Below are 10,968 nucleotides of genomic sequence, written 5' to 3'. Positions count from 1 at the left end.
GTTGTAAATGAGCTGCAACTAGACAAAATTTTAATCGAAGTTCCCTTACGTAACTACTGGTGTACATCACTATGGGATAGGTCACAGGCTTTTATTTGTAAATGAGCTGCAACTAGCGAAAATTTTTATTGAACTTCCCCTACGTAAATACTGGTATACATCACTATCCGATAGGTCACAGTGCTTTATTATAAATGAGCTGCAACTAGTGAAAATTATAATTGGAGTTTCCTTACGTACCTACTGGTGTATATCACTATCCGATAAGCCATAGTACTTTGTTATAAATGAGATGCAACTACCGAAAATATTCATTGGAGTTCCCTTACGTACCTACTGGTATAAAACACTATCCGATAGGTCAAAATGCCTTTTTGTAAATGAGCTGCTACGAGAGAAAATTTTAATCGTGGTTACCTTGCGTACCTACTGGTGTACATCACTATCCGATTGGTCACAGTGCTTTCTTGTAAATGAGCTCTAACTAGCAAAAATTTTAATCGGAGTTCCGTTACCTACCTACTGATGCACATCACTATCCGATAGGTCACAGTGTTTGTTGTAAATGAACTGCAACTAGAGAAATTTTTAATTTGAGTTCCCTAACCTACCTACTGGTGCACATCACTATCCGATAGGTCACAGTGCTTTGTTGTAAATGAGCTGCAACTATCAAAAATTATAATCGGAGTTCCGTTACCTAGCTACCGGTGTACATCACAATCCGATAGATCACAGTGCTTTGTTGTAGGCCTAAATGAGCTGCAACTAGCGAAAATTTTAATTGGAGTTCCCTTACGTACCTACTGATGTACATCACTATCCGATAGGTCACAGTGCTTTGTTGTAAATGAGCTGCAACTAGAGAAAAATTTAATCGGAGTTCCCTTACTTACCTACTGGTGTATATCACTATTCGATAAATCATAGTGCTTTGTTATAAATGAGCTGCAACTAGCGAAAATTTTCATTGGAGTTCCCTTACATACCTACTGGTATACATCACTATCCGATAGGTCACAGTGCTTTGTTGTAAATGAGCTGCAACTAGAGAAAATTTTAATCGGAGTTCCGTTACTTACCTACTGGTGTATATCACTATCCGATAAGTCTCAGTGCTTTGTTGTAAATGAGCTGCAACTGGCGAATATTTTAATCGCACTTCCGTTACATACCTACTGGTGTACATCACTATCGATAGGTCAGAGTGCTTTGTTGTAGGCCGAAATGAGCTGCAATTAGCAAAAAAATTTATTGGAGTTCCCTTACGTACCTACTGATGTACATCACTATCCGATAGGTCACAGTGCCTTGTTTTATATATGAGCTGCAACTAGCGGAAATTTTAATTGGAGTTTCCTTACGTACCTACTGGTCTATATCACTATTCGATAAATCATAGTACTTTGTTATAAATGAGCAGCAACTAGTGAAAATTTTAATTTGAGTTCCATCACGTACCTACTGGTGTACATCACTATCCGATAGGTCACAGTGCTTTGTTATAAATGAGCTGCAACTACTGAAAATTGTAATTGAAGTTCCCTTACGTACCTACTGGTATACAACACTATGCGATAGGTCACAGTTCTTTGTTGTAAATGAGCTTCAACTAGAGAAAATTTTAATCGGAGTTCCCTTACTTACCTACTGGTGTATATCACTATCCGATAAGTTTCAGTGCTTTGTTGTAAATGAGCTGCAACTAGCGAATATTTTAATCGGAGTTCCGTTACATACCCACTGGTGTACATAACTATAGATAGGTCACAGTACCTTTTTGTAAATGAGCTGCAGCTAACGAACATGTTAATCGGAGTTCCGTTACATACCTACTGGTGTACATCACTATCCGGTAAGTCACAGTAATTTGTTGTAAATGAGCTGCAACTAGCGAAAATTTTAATCGGAGTTCCGTTACCTACCTACTAGTGTACATTGCTATCCAGTATGTCACAGTACTTTCTTGTAAATGCGCTGCAACTAGCGAAAATTTTAATTGGACTTCCGTTACATACATACTGGTGTACATCTGTATCCGATAGATCACAGTACTTTGTTGTAAATGAGCTGCAAGTAGCGAAAATTTTCATCGGAGTTCCGTTACATACCTACTGGTAACATCACTATTGATAGGTTAAAGTACTTTTTTCTAATGAGCTGCAACTAGCGAAAATTTTAATCGGAGTTCCGTTACATACCTACTGGTGTACATCACTATCCGATAAGTCACAGTACTTTGTTGTAAATGAGCTAGAACTAGCGAAAATATTCATTGGAGTCCCTTACGTACCTATTGGTATTCATCACTATCCGATAGGGCACAGTGCTTTATTATAACTGAACTGCAACTAATGAAAATTGTAATTGGAGTTTCCCTACGTACCTACTGGTGTATATCACTATCCGATAAGTCATAGTACTTTGTTATATATGAGCTGCAACTTCCGAAATTATTCATTCGAGTTCCCTTACGTACCTATTGGTATACATCTGTATCCGATAGGTCACAGTGCTTTGTTGTATATGAGCTGCAACTAGCGAAAATTTTGATCGGAATTTCCTTACGTACCAACTGGTGTATATCACTATTCGATAACTCATAGCACTTTGTTATAAATGAGCTGCAACTAGCGAAAATTTTTAATTGGAGTTCCGTTACCTACATTCTGGTGTACATCACTATCCGATAGGTCACAGTACTTTGTTGTAAATGAGCTGCAACTAGCGAAAATTTTAATCGGAGTTCCGTTACCTACCTACTGGTGTACACCACTATCCAATTGGTCACAGTACTTTGTTGTAAATGAGCTGCAACTAGCGAAAATTTTAATCGGAGTTGCGTTATATACCTACTGGTGCTCATCACTATCCGATAGATCACAGTACTTTGTTGTAAATGAGCTGCAAGTAGCGAAAATTTTGATCGGAGTTCCGTTACATACCTACCGGTGTATATCACTATCCGATAAGTCACAGTACTTTGTTGTAAATGAGCTACAACTAGCGAAAATTTTAATCGGATTTCCGTTACCTACCTACTGGTGTACATCACTATCCGATAGGTCACAGTACTTTTTTGTAAATGAGCTGCAGCTAACGAAAATGTTAATCGGAGTTCTGTTACATTCCTACTGGTGTACATCACTATCCGATAGGTCACAGTGCTTTGTTATAAATGAACTGCAACTAGTGAAAATTGTAATTGGAGTTTCCCTATGTACATACTGGTGTATATCACTATCCGATAAGTCATAGTACTTTGTTATAAATGAGCTGCACCTAGCGACAATTTTCATTGGAGTTCCCTTACGTACCTACTGGTATACATCACTATCCGATAGGTCACAGTGCTTTGTTTTAAATGAGCTGCAACTAGAGAAAATTTTAATCGGATTTCCCTTAACTACCTACTGGTGTACATCACTATCCGATAGGTCACAGTTCTTTGTTGTAAATGAGGTACAGCTAGTGAAAATTTTAATCGGAGTTCCGTTACCCACCTACTGGTGTACATTACTATAGATTGGCCACAGTACTTTTTTGTAAATGACCTGCAGCTACCGAAAATGTTAATCGGAGTTCAGTTACATACCTAATGGTGCACATCACTATCCGATAAGTCACAGTACTTTGTTGTAAATGAGGTACAGCTAGAGAAAATTTTAATCGGAGTTCCGTTACCTAACTAATGGTGTACATCACTATCGATAGGTCACAGTACTTTTTTGTAAATGAGGTTCAGCTAACGAAAATTTTAATCGGAGTTCCTTTACCTACCTACTGGTGTAAATCACTATCCGATAGGTCACAGTCTTTGTTGTAAATGAGCTGCAACTAGCGAAAATTTTAATTGGAGTTCCCTTACCTACCTACTGGTGTACATCACTATTCGATAGGTCACAGTGCTTTGTTGTAAATGAGCTGCAACTAGTGAAAATTTTTTGGAGATCCCTTACGTACCTATTGGTGAATATCACTATCCGATAAGTCATAGTAATTTTTTATAAATAAGCTGCAACTAGCGAAATATTTCATTGCAGTTCCCTTACATACCTACTGGTATACATCACTATCCGATAGGGCACAGTGCTTTGTTGTAGTTGAGCTGCAACAAGAGAAATTTTATTCGGAGTTCACTTACGTACCTACTGGTGTATATCACTATCCGATAGGTCACAATACTTTGTTGTAATTGAGCTGCAACTAGCAAAAATTTTAATCGCAGGTCCTTTAAATACCTACTTGTGTACATCACTATCCGATAGGTCACAGGGCTTTGTTATAAATGAGCTGCAACTAGCGAAAATTTTAATCGGAGTACAATTACGTACCTACTGATGTACATCACTATCAGATAGGTCACAGTGCTTTGTTATAAATGAGTTGCAACTAGAGAAAATTTTAATTGGAGTTTCCTTACGTACCTACTGGTGTATAACACTATCCGATAAATCATAGTACTTTGTCATAAATGACCTGCAACTAGCGAAAATTTTCACTGCAGTTCCCTTTCGTATCTTCTGGTATACATCACTATCCGATAGGTCACAGTGCTTTGTTGTAAATGAGCTGCAACTAGAGAAAATTTTAATCGGAGTTCCCCTACGTACCTACTGGTGTAAATCACTATCCAATTGGTCACAGTACTTTGGTGTAAAAGAGCTGCAACTAACAAAATCTTTAATCGGTGTTCCGTTACTACCTACTGGTGTAAATTACTATCTGATAAGTCACAGCGTTTTGTTGTTGATAAGCTACAACTAGCGAAAATTTCAATCTGATTTCAGTTACCTACCTACTGGTGTACATCACTATCCGATAGGTCACAGTACTTTGTTGTAAATGAGCTGCAACTAGCGTAAATTTTAATTGGAGTTCCCTTACCTACTTTCTGGTGTACATCACTATGCGATAGGTTACAGTACTTTGTTGTACATGAGCTGCAACTAGCGAAAATATTAATCGGAGTTACGTTACATACCTGCTGGTGTACATCACTATCCGATAATTCACAATACTTTGTTGTAAATGAGGTACAACTAGCGAAAATTTTAATCGGAGTTCCGTTACATACCTACTGGTGTACATCACTATCGATAGGTCACAGTACTTTTTTGTAAATGATCTCCAGCTAACGAAAATTATAATGGGAGTTCTGTTACCTACCTACTGTTATATATCACTATCCGATAGGTCACAGTCTTTGTTGCAAATGAGCTGCAACTTGCGAAAATTTTAATTGGAGTTCCCTTACCTACTTACTGGTGAACATCACTATCCGATAGGTCACAGTGGTTTGTTGTAAATGAGCTGCAACTAGCAAAAATTTTAATCGGAGTTCCGTTACTTGCCTACTGGTGTAAATGACTATCCGATAGGTCACAGTTTTTGTTATAAATGAGCTGCAACTAGTGAAAATTGTAATAGTAGTTTCCTTACGTACCTACTGGTGTATAACACTATGCGATAAGTCCTTACTAGTGGTGTATATCACTACTCGATAAGTCATAGTTTTTTTTTTATAAATAAGCTGCAGCTAGCGAAAATTTTCATTGCAGTTCCCTTACATTCCTACTGGAATAAATCACTATCCGATAGGTCACAATGCTTTGTTGTAAATGAGCTGCAACTAGACAAAATTTTAATCGGAGTTCCGTTACGTACCTACTGGTGTACATCACTATCCGATAGGTCACAGTGCTTTGTTGTAAATGAGCTGCAACTAGCAAAAATTTTAATCGGAGTTCCGTTACATACCTATTTGTGAACATCACTATCCGATAGGTCACAGTGCTTTTTTGTAGGCCTAAATGAGCTGCAACTAGCAAAAATTTTAATTGGAGTTCCCTTACGTACCTACTGATGTACATCACTATCCGATAGGTCACGGTACCTTATTTTATATATGAGCTGCAACTAGCGAAAGTTTTAATCGGAAATTCCTTACGTTCCTACTGGTATATATCACTATTCGATAAATCATAATACTTTGTTTTAAATGAGCTGCAACTAGCGAAAATTTTTAATTGGAGTTCCGTTACCTACATTCTGGTTTACATCACTATCCGATAGGTCACAGTACTTTGTTGTAAATGAGCTGCAACTAGCGAACATTTTAATCGGAGTTCCGTTATATACCTACTGGTGCTCATCACTATCCGATAGATGACAGTACTTTGTTGTAAATGAGCTGCAAGTCGCGAAAATTTTGATCGGAGTTCCGTTACATACCTACTGGTGCATATCACTATCCGATAAGTCACAGTACTTTGTTGTAAATGAGCTACAACTAACGAAAATTTTAATCGGATTTCCGTTACCTACCTACTGGTGTACATCAATATCCGATAGGTCACAGTACTTTTTTGTAAATGAGCTGCAGCTAACGAAAATGTTAATCGGAGTTCCGTTACCTTCCTACTAGTGTACATCACTATCCGATAGGTCACAGTGCTTTGTTATAAATGAACTTCAACTAGTGAAAATTGTAATTGGAGTTTCCCTATGTACATACTGGTGTATTACACTATCCGATAAGTCATAGTACTTTGTTATAAATGAGCTGCAACTAGCGACTATTTTCATTGGAGTTCCCTTACGTACCTACTGGTATACATCACTATCCGATAGGTCACAGTGCTTTGTTTTAAATGAGCTGCAACTAGAGAAAATTTTAATCGGAGTTCCCTTAACTACCTACTGGTGTACATCACTATCCGATAGGTCACAGTTCTTTGTTGTAAATGAGGTATCTAGAGAAAATTTTAATCGGAGTTCCGTTATTTACCTGCTGGTGTACATCACTATAGATTGGCCACGGTACTTTTTTGTAAATGACCTGCAGCTACCGAAAATATTAATCGGAGTTCCGTTACATTCCTACTGGTGCACATCACTATACGATAAGTCACAGTACTTTGTTGTAAATGAGGTAGAGCTAGAGAAAATTTTAATCGGAGTTCCGTTACCTACCTACTGGTGTACATCTCTATCGATAGGTCACAGTACTTTTTTGTAAATGAGGTGCAGCTAACGAAAATTTTAATCGGAGTTCCTTTACCTACCTACTGGTGTAAATCACTTTCCGATAGGTCACAGTCTTTGTTGTAAATGAGCTGCAACTAGCGAAAATTTTAATTGGAGTTCCCTTACCTACCTACTGGTGTACATCACTATTCGATAGGTCACAATGATTTGTTGTAAATGAGCTGCAACTAGCAAAAAATTTAATCGGAGTTCCGTTACCTACCTACTGGTGTACATCACTATTCGATAGGTCACAGTGCTTTGTTGTAAATGAGCTGCAACTAGTGAAAATTTTAATTGGAGTTCCCTTACGTACCTACTGGTGTATATCACTATCCGATAAGTCATAGTACTTTTTTATATATAAGCTGCAACTAGCGAAAAATTTCATTGGAGTTCCCTTACATACCTACTGGTATACATCACTATCCGATAGGTCACAGTGCTTTGTTGTAGTTGAGCTGCAACAAGAGAAATTTTAATCGGAGTTCACTTACGTACCTGCTGGTGTATATCACTATCCGATAGGTCACAATACTTTGTTGTAATTGAGCTGCAACTAGCAAAAATTTTAATCGGAGGTCCGTTAAATACCTACTTGTGTACATCACTATCCGATAGGTCACAGGGCTTTGTTGTATATGAGCTGCAACTAGCGAAAATTTTAATTGGAGTACAATTACGTACCTACTGATGTACATCACTATCAGATAGGTCACAGTGCTTTGTCATAAATGAGCTGCAACTAGAGAAAATTGTAATTGGAGTTTCCTTACGTACCTACTGGTGTATAACACTATGCGATAAGTCATAGAACTTTGTCATAAATGCCCTGCAACTAGCGAAAATTTTCACTGGAGTTCCCTTATGTACCCTCTGGTATACATCACTATCCGATAGGTCACAGTACTTTGTTGTAAATGAGCTGCAACTAGCGAATATTTTAATCGGAGTTCCCCTACGTACCTACTGGTGTCAATCACTATCCAATAGGTCACAGTACTTTGTTGTAAATGAGCTGCAACTAGCGAAAATTTTAATCGGAGTTCCGTTACATACCTAATGGTGCACATCACTATTCGATAGATCATGGTACTTTGTTGTAAATGAGCTGAGAGTAGCGAAAATTTTAATCGGAGTTCTGTTACCTACCTACTGGTGTACATCACTTCCGATAGGTCACAATGCTTTGTTGTAAATGAGCTGCAACTAGCGAAAATTTAATCGGAGTTCCGTTACATACATACTGGTGTACATCACTATCGACAGGTCACAGTACTTTTTTGTAAATGAGCTGCAGCTAACGAAAATGTTAATGGGAGTTCCGTTAACTACCTACTGGTGCACATCACTATCCGATAGGTCACAGTACTTTGTTTAAATAAGCTGCAACTAGCGAAAATTTTAATCGGAGTTCCGTTATATGCCTACTGGTGTACATCACTATGGATATGTCACAGTACTTTGTTGTAAATGAGCTGCAACTAGCGAAAATTTTAATCTGAGTTCCGTTACCTACCTACTGGTGTACATCTCTATTCGATAGGTCACAATGCTTTGTTGTATATGAGCTGCAGCTAACGAAAATGTTAATCGGAGTTCCGTTAGCTACCTACTGGTGTACATCACTATCCGATAGGTCACAGTGCTTTGTTATAAATGAACTGCAACTAGTGAAAATTGTAATTGGAGTTTCCCTACGTAACTACTGGTGTGTATCACTATCCGATAAGTCATAGTACTTTGTTATAAATGAGCTGCAACTAGCGAAAATATTCATTGGAGTTCCCTTACGTACCTACTGGTATACATCACTATCCCTTAGGGCACATTGCTTTGTTGTAAATGAGCTGCAACTAGAGAAAATTTTAATCGGAGTTCACTTACGTACCTACTGGTGTATATCACTATGCGATAAGTCACAGTGCTTTGTTGTAAATGAGCTGCAACTAGCGAAAATTTTAATCGGATTTCCGTTACCTACCTACTGGTGTACACCACTATCCAATTGGTCACAGTACTTTGTTGTAAATGAGCTGCAACTAGCGAAAATTTTAATCGGAGTTGCGTTATATACCTACTGGTGCTCATCACTATCCGATAGATCACAGTACTTTGTTGTAAATGAGCTGCAAGTAGCGAAAATTTTGATCGGAGTTCCGTTACATACCTACTGGTGTATATCACTATCCGATAATTCACAGTACTTTGTTGTAAATGAGCTACAACTAGCGAAAATTTTAATCGGATTTCCGTTACCTACCTACTGGTGTACATCACTATCCGATAGGTCACAGTACTTTTTTGTAAATGAGCTGCAGCTAACGAAAATGTTAATCGGAGTTCCGTTACATTCCTACTGGTGTACATCACTATCCGATAGGTCACAGTGCTTTGTTATAAATGAACTGCAACTAGCAAAAAATTTAATCGGAGTTCCGTTACCTACCTACTGGTGTACATCACTATTCGATAGGTCACAGTGCTTTGTTGTAAATGAGCTGCATATCACTATGGTTAATCGGAGTTCCGTTACCCACCTACTGGTGGACATCACTATCCGATAGGTCACAGTGCTTTGTTATAAATGAGCTGCAACTAGTGAAAATTGTAATTGGAGTTGCCTTACGTACCTACCGGTGTATATCACTATCCGATAAGTCATAGTACTTTGTTATAAATGAGCTGCAACTAGCGAAAATTTTCATTGGAGTTCCCTTACGTACTTACTGGTATACATCACTATCCGATAGGTCACAGTGCTTTGTTGTAAATGTGCTGCAACTAGAGAAAATTTTAATCGGATTTCCCTTACGTACCTACTGGTGTATATCACAATCCGATAAGTCACAGTGCTTTGTTGTAAATGAGCTGCAACTAGCGAAAATTGTAATCGGAGTTCCGTTACCTACCTGCTGGTGTACATCACTATCCGATAGGTCACAGTACGTTGTTGTAAATGAGCTGCAACTAGCGAAAATTGTAATTGGAGTTCCCCTACGTAACTACTGGTGTACATCACTATCCGATAGATCACACTGATTTGTTGTAAATGAGCTGCATCTAGCGAAAATTTTAATCGGATTTCCCTTACGTACCTACTTGTGTACATCACTATCCGATAGGTCACAGTGCTTTGTTATAAATGAGCTGCAACTAGAGAAAATTTTAATTGTAGTTCCCTTACGTAACTACTGGTGTACATCACTATCCGGTAGATCACAGTGATTTGTTGTAAATGAACTGCAACTAACAAAGATTAAATCGGAGCCCACTTACATAAGTACTAGTCTACATCACTCTACGGTAGATAGCAGTCATTTGTTTTAAATGAGTTGCAACTAGAGGAGATTTATGTCGGAGCCCTCTCATATACTGGTGCTAGTCTTCATCACTATCTGGTAAGCCATTGTGATTTGTTGCACAAGCTGCTAATAGCAAAGATTCGAATCGGAGCCCTCTCTCATACAAATGTATATCGATATCCGGTAAATCTGAGTGATCTGTTGCAAACGAGCTATAGGCCTATGTGGTAAGGAATCAAATACGCAATCTTTCATACCGGTATACTAATAGGCTATAATTGATATCCGGTAGGTTACTGTGACTTATTATAAACGAGCCGCAACTATAAAAGATTCAAAACCCAAATTCTGTAACATATCGCTTTCTGATAGGTGACTTTTATTTTTGTATTTTGTTTTATATAGGCCTAGCTATTTTGCATGCTATTGCCATTTGTTGCGAATGAGCTACAACTGACGGGGGCTTGAACCAGGACCTTCTGAAATACTAATCTACATCGTTATTTTGTACTTCATCATGGTGTATTTACTACAAAGGAACTTCAACTGACGAAGATTCGAACCTGGATCCTTTCTCATACTAACTCAGTGGTTTTGATTTCTTGTCTTACAATTTGCATGTAACGGGTTATTG

The sequence above is a fragment of the Periplaneta americana genome, chromosome 3 (assembly GCF_040183065.1).
Source record: "Periplaneta americana isolate PAMFEO1 chromosome 3, P.americana_PAMFEO1_priV1, whole genome shotgun sequence".
Taxonomy (NCBI): Eukaryota; Metazoa; Arthropoda; class Insecta; order Blattodea; family Blattidae; genus Periplaneta; species Periplaneta americana.
Note: the sequence above shows the minus strand (reverse complement) of the source record.